This window comes from Megascapheus bottae, chromosome 11, assembly GCF_031878675.1.
Source record: "Megascapheus bottae isolate mThoBot1 chromosome 11, mThoBot2.hap1, whole genome shotgun sequence".
NCBI classification, from domain to species: Eukaryota; Metazoa; Chordata; class Mammalia; order Rodentia; family Geomyidae; genus Megascapheus; species Megascapheus bottae.
Genome location: NC_143519.1, coordinates 58,698,051 through 58,708,054, shown reverse-complemented (window position 1 = coordinate 58,708,054; position 10,004 = coordinate 58,698,051). Strand labels below are relative to the sequence as shown.

Here is a 10,004-nt window from a genome sequence, read left to right as displayed (position 1 = left end):
TAGGATCTCATACACTGGCAATGTGGGAGTTTCCCTTCACTGCTCCCTACAATAGCAAAACACTATTGTGCAACTCATTTCTCATTTACTCATCAAAATGGAAAAGGGGCAATCTGACAGACAGAAGGTACACTGACAATATGTGGAAACTACCCAGAAATGATCAATCTGTTTCATAACATTTATATTTATGTATGTTTATCTACTTGTAGATATCTGACCTTTGCTTGAATTCTTCCGTCCCAAGATCTGGTGGGTCATTTTTATCCAAGCTAAAGAGAATTAAATTATAGATAATCAAATACCATGTGCAATCATAGTTTTACGTTTTCACTCAGTGTAGTAAGTTAATCTAAGACTAACAAATTTGTAGAAATCAAAACTTTTACATATTTAGCTAAATGAACAAAGGAATTTAATTTGGGGTAGGGGAGTTACATTTTATCAGTTCAAAAGAAATCTTTTATGCATGGTCAAAGAATTTTTCTCTCTTAGTAAACCTAATACACTGCTCCCTACAATAGCAAAACACTTTTGTGCAACTCATTTCTCATTTATTCATCAAAATGAAAAAGGAATAATATGACAGACAGAAGATACACTGACAATACTTGGAAATTTCCCAGAAATGATCAATATGTTTCCTAAACATATACTTATACACGTTGATCTATATGTCTATATCTGACCTTTGCTTGAATTCTTCTGTCCCAAATTCTGCTGCATCATTTTTATCCACGCTAAAGAGCATTAAATTATATACAGTCAAATACCAAGTGCAATCATAGTTTTACTTTTTTACTTAAGGTAGTAAGTTAACCTAACACTAACAAATTTGTAGAAATGGAAACTTTTACATATTTATCACTTCAAAAGAAAGCTTTTATGCACGGTCAAAGAATTTTTCTCTCTTACTAAACCTAACACACTGATTATTGGTATCATGTAGTTTAATTGTACATGCAACTCACTTCAGAAGAACTCAATCCATTATACAATCTGATTTTCAGCTTTCTAAGTCTGCTCTTCTCTCTCCTTCCTGTCACTAACTTGGCTGATTTCTTAACTGCTTCTCACCAAAAGACAAGAAACTACAGCCTAAAAGCTGGACTCTCATCATACCTGAAAATGAGCCTGTCTACTAAGTACCAGATTTCTAGAGAAGGAAAGAGGCCCACCAACATTTTCACCTCAGAAACACTGAGGCCACCTCATTGTTCCTGACTGGGACTCTCTCCTCCATTGTCTCAGTACAAGTTGCATGTAGGAAATAGGTAAATAAGGTAGAGAATAGGTAAATAAGGATACGGTTACTATGTTTTACTTCACAGTATACCATGACCAAGTATCTGCTGCCTGACGCTATCATTTTCAATTTAGTTTCAATACAAGAGAAGGATACATGAGGACACTGATCAGCTGTCATATAGATTGGGTACTAACCTCACCCTACAAGTGAATTTACACTCAGATGACAGAAAATTCAACTCACCAAATGTTAATGCTTGGGTCACAAACTGCAATGGCAGTTAATGCTGTGTCATCTCTAAAAAATAAAATAATAGAAAATCAGCCACAGAAAATCAGTTGGAACATTTAGAAGAAACCAAACTGTTTCTACAAGGCTGTGTACTAAAACCATAACTGTGTTCATTTGAGGAACATGCTCTGCCACTTGAGCTACATCGCCATCTCCAGCTCTTCTGTTCCCTCTAGCTATTTGCTCTGGTACTATGGTGTGAAGTAGGAGACCTGTACTTAAATGAAAAGCAGTATTTCCATTTTACAATAAAATGGATTTGAATCTCTTCAGGAACTTAAACATGGAACTTAGAAAAGTAAAGTTTTCACACAAGATAGAAGAATTGTTCCCCCTACCATAGTACCTAATGCCATCTTGTATGACTTTCAATGCAATGCAATTCAAGGGAGCTCAACCCGGAGGTCACAGCCAATATTCTGCTTCCTCTGTTCCTTCTATTCCCTTCTTATTTTCAACAATCATGGATGTCTTTACTGACTTACTTGCAGAGAGTACCAATGGGTGGCAGGCCAGAAGCAGAGAACTCTCCACTGCTAACCAGGACAGAGAGAACACCCTCTCCTCTGGAGTCTCAATCCTGCACCCCATTTGCAAAAAGAAAGAATGGCACAAAAAATTGCCCTTCCCTGACCTTCCAAATGGTTCCCACAAACATGGTGCTTAGTCTCTGTACACCTTTCTACACAAGTCTGTCAACATTTGGGTATCTGACCACTTAGGGCTGTCTTGTGTGCATCCATGTGCATCCTGCTAGTTATTATCAACATCAATAATTAAATTGCACACAGTCAAATACTGTGAGAATTCCAAAACCTACTTTTTCTCCCCAAATAGCTATAACTGCTGAAAACTAACTCTACATATACTGTATATGCAAGGGGGTATTTCGTGTGCTTTCCTAAAAATATGGCCTCTCACTTCAATGAAATGTTCACCTGTGCTAAACAACCACTTATGCAAGACTGACAAATTCTTTTCCTAAACCACTGGTAGCACTGTTTTTATGGGTTTCCTTATCTTCCATTTCCCTTGCTATGGAATTAATCAAGCTGATCTACCACCTACATTTCTGCTTTCTCTCTTCCCTCCATGCTGGCACTATTGTTCTCTATCCATCCAGCCTCTCTGAGTGATAAAAAGGATTTGTATTTCATGAGTTATTCGCATTAATATCCAGAATATATGTTGGAATGATAGCACAGACATGCTTTTACTATTTAGTAGTATTTCACATTCACATAAAATTCTAACCCTCACTTGATGGTAAAAGCCTTCTCATCCCCTAAATAAATCACAAATGGTATGAGGGAGGTGTCTTCAGCTGTCACGTCTCCCATGAACACATCTGATATCCTAGTCATTATATTTTAACCAGTCTCCTTCCCACAGCAATTGAAGGAGACACATCAGGGATGAATACGGCATGAAAAGATTCTCTGGTCTTTTCATCACCATCTCTTGAAATAGACATCCAGCACATAACTGTGTAAATTTTTGTTTAGGCCTGAACGTGAACTTAGAAGTAAGGCATTTTTGGATAATACATATCAAATTAAAACCCAGTAATGACCAGCCTTTACTCATTCATTCTGGAGGAACGGAGGGAGGGAGAGAGGGAGGAAGAGAGAGAGGGAGAGGGAGATAACCATCCTCTAGCTAGAGAAAACAAATTCAATAGAAAGAAGTTTCTTAACCTGCTAAATCTTACAGCAAAACATTAAATTGTTTTTGGCCATTAAAATAGATTAGGAACAAGAAACATTCTTGATATTTCTTCTTAGAAATAGCTAACATTTTAGAAAGAAACTACTGATATTATGGCCAAAGTAAATTAGAAAAATATCAAAGACCTTCAATTGTCATCTATACTTACAGGTCCCTAATCTCAATTACTTTCTTTTCTGTGACTGTCCTTTCATGGATGACTGTACTTACATACATGTAAATATGCATAAATACACGTGGGTGACATTGTATGTTTATTTGGACCTTACCCTTCATTGTTGGTTCCTTTGTCAAGTTCAGTTGAGGTATCAGATAAAATATCGCTAAAGAATGAAACCAAAATATATAGTCAGGGGCTCCAATGATTTTCTACATTTGATTACATGTCCCTCCTTTCTTTCTTCCATAACCCATTAAACATTCAGATTTTTGTTCCATTTCTATGTATTTTAATTTTTTCTATTGTTTACTTCCATGTCTATTTCTACCTGAATTCCACCATAGTATGATAGCACATGATAATATTATCTTTTCTTATATGTCCTGTTAAGACTTCCTTTAGACTCTGCCAAGAAACCTCTTTGAAGAATTACTACGGAGGAGTATTAGAGAAAGGAAAAAAGAGAATAATGCTGCCTCTATGCTCTAAATATTATTTCCTTTGGGGAAAGCTTGGGGTTGCCTGGATGATACTTATTCTGGGACTGCTGGATGGAATATTCTGCAGATATGTGCTACCTTTGGCTCTGGGTCTTCAGTTAAATCTGGTTTCTTGCAGATTCTTTGGAAAGTATCTAACATGGTTGGGATCCATCAACTCATTTATGTTCAGCGATGTCTGTTGTGTCAAATTGGGTGCATTGAGGATTAGTTGCCTTTTTGTTGTTAATCATTACAGTGTCTTTAGCAAAATGAAATGACTTTCATGTTGTAATACTTTCAAGTTTTCTTTGCCAGATAGGAGTACATTTACATTTGCTTCCTTTTGGGTGCCATTCTTGGAATATCTCTTTCCATCCATTCACATCAAGCATGTGACTGTCTCTGCTAGGGAGGTGGACTTCCTTCTTTCTCTTTCTTATTATGTTTCTCTGCAGGTACTATTGGGTTTCCTCTTAGGGCCTGGGTGTTCTACTTTAGCTTTCTCTATTAAGATGAATACTCTACCACTTGAGCCATACTTCTGGCTTTCGGGAAGTAAACTGGATAAGAATCTCATAGGGTTTCCTGCCGATATTCCTATTTAGAATGCCACTGCTTTGTTCCAGAAAGGATTCTAGCCTTTGGTTGACTGCATTTGTAACATCTTGGGAAGTGTAGCTGACATAATGACTAGAAGAAATTCTCCTCATGACCTATTCCTCTCTTACCCTAGTTGTTATAAAGAAGGAAGAAAGATGTGCATTTGTCTCTCAGTAGCTGGGCTGTCATGCCTGTGTCTTAGTTGCTTCCCATACTTCTTATTTCACATTTTGACATCTGTTGGTGTACGCACAAATATATTTCTTTCCTTCATGCTGCCTTTAGAAATATGTGTGGATATATATATGTATATATATATATATATATATATATATATATATATATATTCAGAGAGTCTTCCTAGATTTGAACTCAACATTTCAATGCTAGATCCCACATAACATTCTACAGACACTTCTTCCAGGATAAGAAAGTCTCATCATAAGGCACAACTATACTCTACATTTTCAGTCAAATAGCTACCTACTTTATACATGAAGTGATCAATTTTCTCTACTGCTATAACGCTGATACTTCATACTTCAGTATACATATAAGTAATTAAAATCAGTAGATAAATGAAGCTAGGTCATCAGTTTGATTCGAATGAAAGTATGTTGTTAATGATTACTAATAGTGGAACTGTCCCTCACTTAACAACAGTTTCTTAGTATTACCATATATGCACATGAAGGCATGTATCACTTGGAAAGTTAGAGTGTAAATTCTGCACCTACACAGATTTTACTGATTATTAATTCTTTTAACCATATGCTTCCTGTTGCTCATTAAGTTAACTACTGCCAGTAGTAAAGAGTAAATTGATAGGCCAGATACACAAAGAAGAAGAGAATAAAACTTTCTCTACACTTTCTCCAAACAACAAAGGAGGAAAGAAACAAGGATACAGTAAAGAAAAAGAAATGTGAGCAATATGTCCCTTATGATCAAGCAGAATTTGGGTGATACGGACTATTCTCTTTAATGAAAGATGCCAATGGTTTTAATGGTTTAAATATAATGAATTTAACCTTGACTCAATGATACACTGCCCACTAAACACGCATTTCATGAGTGAGTATGGAATGGAGGAATTTATTTCTGGAAAACAATCAAATGTAAGCAATGACAGAAAATTCTTGTTACACAGTTAAAAGAAAAGCACAGTAAACAGTGGAAAAGTATCAAGACTGGCAGGAAATTTTGTGAACTATATCAAATAAACAACCATGGCAGCATAGATATTTCCTGATTTCTGCTTTTCTGAGGTGTTATTCCCAAAGAAGGAAATTAGTCATAAGTTCTTGTCTCTAGACTTTCTTTATGGAGAACTCAGGTTAAAATATATAAAACTAACAAAAATAGAAACCCCATCTTGTTTTCCCCTCCTCTTCTCTATTTCAAATAAGTGTATTAAAAAGGGGGAAGGGAGGTTAGCCTACTGGTAGAGTGCTGGCCAAGCATGCAGGAAGACTCGGTTTCAAGTCCTCTGTACCATGTACATAGAAAAAAGCCAGAAATGGTGTTATGGTTTAAGTGGAAGAGCTCTAGCCTTGAGAAAGTCCAAGCACATTGCCCACGCCTTGAGTTCAAGCCCCAGGACCGACAAAAAAACAACAACCATGAATAGTCATTGTAACAATATAGGTATATAGTGCAGGAAACTGCTCTTCTATAAAACCAACAGCATGAAATCTTCAAGGAGACATACACTTGAATGACATTAGATGCATTCTATCCATTGCTGGTAAGGAAAGATCAGTTAGACAAAAAATATCAATCAAAAAACACCAAAGTTTACTACAGTCCAAATTTGTTTAGAAGACACTTGAAAACATTTCATCTTTTAGCTGAAGAATATATATTCTATCAGAAGATCAGATGCTGAGCTACTAACCTAGTCTGAAGAAATCGAAAAACAAAACTGAAATCAAAAGTGTATCTTACTTTTTTCAATTCATGTGGCTTCAACACTAGGCCTCGGCTCTTTCCGTGAGCTCTTCAGCTCAAGACTACTACTACCCTGTCCCTAGAGTCACAGCACCACTTATGGTTTTGCTAGTGGTTAATTGGAGGTAAGAGACTCACAGAGTCTCACAGGCCAGGGCTGGTTTTGAACTGTGATCCTCAGATCTCTGCCTGCTGAGTGGCCAGAATGACAGCAGCAATGTATCTTATTTAAGGACATAGAGCTACAAAAATACTAAAGGTATTAGAGATTATATTAGATATGAAAGTTAACTGATAAGTAATTGATCAATCAGAGGACTGATAAACCAAGAAAGAAAGTTTAACTTACTTAAAGGAAATGGGAAAATATTGATACTATTGCAAAACACACTAACTTTGATATGGTAGTAAAGCTGATATTCCAGATGTGTAAGATGGAATAGTAGTCAGAGATAAGGCATTGCCAGTGTGGGTAGAGGGATTGTGAAATGCCCCTTGCATTGTGCTGGTGTTTTATCAGTGTCTTACCTCCTGGGAACTACAGACAAATGAGAGTACCTTTTTGTTTCAGAAAAGGATTCCCTGCGACCTTGGCTCATTGGGAGTAGCTGACAGGCACCTAGGGATTCTAGGTGCTAGTTCTTGACATCACAGCACTCCATGAACCACTCTCTTTTGATCTGCTCTTCATATCCTGCTTAGTTTCAAAACACATCTGGATTACATATGATATTCATAGGTAGTCCTCTGTATCCTCAAAAGTCACCACTGTCCAATTCTGATTTATCACTTGATGACAAAAAAATCAATTTACACTAAATGAAAGGAACTTTAAAAAATGGAACCAAGAGCTTTATTTTGTGTGATTGTTGTTTATAAGGTACTATGTTATTTCTCTTTTCCTTTTTCCTCTTTATGGTTAATTTCCTACTGGGACTGTATCTGACTTTATTATCTGGTATCTTGTATATATTCTTATTTGGTTATTTGAAATAGGAAAGGAAAGGAGGGAAGACAAGATGATTGGGAGGGGTGGGGAAAAGAAATGGGAAAAAATATGAAAAAGAGGAATCAGTTTGTGACAAGTAATCTTCCTATTACCTGACGAATGTAAGTGTAAACCCTCTATACCTTGTCACGACCAAAAAAAAAAAAATCAGCTCGCACACTACTTATGTCTTCATTTGAAGGAACAATAACAGTTGTTAAGTTGCTGTCCTTGTTGTGGACATATCAAAACATAAAAAAAATTAAGTGGGAAAATGTGGGAGGAAATGATACAATGTTCTAACACTACCGGGTTAGAAAACTGTGGTCTTGTTTTCTACACAGGTGGTCTGTCAAATGTACTATGTGTCTAGGTCTTCTGTCTCTGTCAACCCTTCTTTTCCTGAGGTCAGAACTCAGAGCACTGTCCTTGCTACTCCCATGATCATGGCATGTTGATCCTTCATGCCTAGGCTTGCCTGATCAATGACCCTTCCCATTAGGTTTTCAACAGAATTTTAGATAGATGTGCAGACCTTTGGTTTACAGACGGGGCAAATAAGAGAGGATAGCAATAGAAAGCCTTCCAGGGTATTCCTTTCTGCAGAAGTACATCTCCACTGAATCAACAAAAGGGTGCACTTCATGTGTGGATCAAGAAGCAGAGGCCCAATGATAAGCAAGAAAACAGATTAATCCTGGAAACCTGATTTGGAGCCCCACTACCGCACACGTGTGGACACACTCTCTCTCTCTTAGTCTCCTAGCTCTTTCTTTGCAAACATAAATTTATTCACAAACCCTGTATTCACAGGTGTGAGCAGTAAGGAGCTTGTCATAACGCTGTGGAGTCATCTGTCTATACAATATAAATGGTGTCCATAAAGTATTCACAGTGTCACAAACCTTAGAACCACACTTTTGAAAAAAGTTGGCATGAAGTTCACAATGAAAAGAATAGATATAGAGAAAGAGTATACCCATCACAGAACTGGACACAGCCAACAAAATATGGAAAGACCCGAACAAACTTGTAGTCACTTTGATCTGACACTTGTATTTCTTCACCTGTGAAGAAACTGTTATGGCACGAAATAAATGCAAAGGATTGTATGTCATTGCCACCAAACCAAAGGAACACAACCAGTTGTAGTAGGATCTCATACACTGGCAATGTGGGGGGGGGATTTAGGAGTTTTCCTTCACTGCTCCCTAAAATAGGAAAACATTTTGTGCAACTCATTTTTCATTTACTCATCAAAATGAAAAGGAGTAATATGACAGACAGAAGGTACACTGACAATATTTGGAAACTACCCAGGAATGATCAGTCTGTTTCATAACATATATATTTATGTATGTTTTTCTATTTATAGATATCTGACCTTTGCTTGAATTCTTCTGTCCCAAATTCTGTTGGGTCATTTTTATCCAAGCTAAAGAGAATTCAATTATATACAGTCAAATACCATGTGCAATCATAGTTTTACTTTTTTACTCAAGGTAGTAAGTTAATCTAACACTGACAAATTTGTAGAAATTGAAACTTTTACATATTTAGCTAAAGGAACAAGGTATTTCCATTTTTTTCCCTAGAAAGGAAATTCATTTTGCAGGAACTTATATTTTTACCTCTACAAAAGAAAGCTTTTATGCATGGTCAAATAATTTTTCTCTCTTAGTAAACCTAAACACTGTTTATTGGTATGCATTAGTTCATTTGTACATGTAACTCACTTCAGAAGAAATCAATCACTATACAATCTGATTTTCAGCTTTCTAAGTCTGCTCTTCTCCCTCCTTCTTTTCACATACGTGGCTGTATTCTTAACTGCTTCTCACCAAAGGACAAGGAACAACAGCCTAGAAGCTGGACTCTCATCATAACTGTCAGTGGGCCTGTCCAAGTATCAGATTTCTGGAGAATGAAAGAGGCCCACCAGCTCTTTCACCTCAGAAACACGGAGACCACCTCAATGTGCCTGACTGTGATTCTTACCTCCATTGGCTCAGTAAAAATTGCATGTAGGCAATAAGTAAATAAGGTAGAGAATAGGTAAATAAAGATACGGTTGCTATGTTTGAATTCACAGTAGACCATGACCAAGTATCTGCTGCCAGATGCTATCATTTTCTATTTAGTTTCAATACAGGAGGAGGAATAATGAAGACAACGATCAGCTGTCATATAGACTGTGTACTAAACTCACACTAAAAATGAATTTACATTCAGATGACAGATAACTCACCAAATGTTAATGCTCGATTCACAAACCGCAATGGCGGTTAACGTTGTGTCATCCCTAAAAAGTGAAGTAAAAAAAAAAAAAGACACAGAAAATTGAGTTGGAAACTGTAGAGGAAATCAAACCTTTTCTACAAGGCTGGGTACTAAAATCATAACTGCCTTCATCCTAGGAACAGGTTCTGCCACTTGAGCTACAGCTCCATCTCCAACTCCTCTGTTCCCTCTAGCTCTTTGCTCTGGTACTCCGGTGTGAACTAACAGACCAGAACCAAATGAAAAGCAGTCTTTTCATTTTACCACAGAAATACA

The 10,004-nt window shown here is 36.9% G+C and overlaps 1 long non-coding RNA gene across 1 annotated transcript; it reads right to left on the bottom strand.

Moving 5' to 3' along the window:
- Positions 1-221: 221 nt before the first annotated feature.
- Positions 222-9,751, bottom strand: LOC150057165 (uncharacterized). The gene is made up of 4 exons (XR_016537047.1): positions 9,697-9,751; positions 3,538-3,591; positions 1,493-1,546; positions 222-272 (listed from the first exon to the last, which is right to left on the bottom strand). It is a non-coding gene; the product is annotated as an uncharacterized LOC150057165 (long non-coding RNA).
- Between the last annotated feature and the right edge of the window lie 253 nt (positions 9,752-10,004).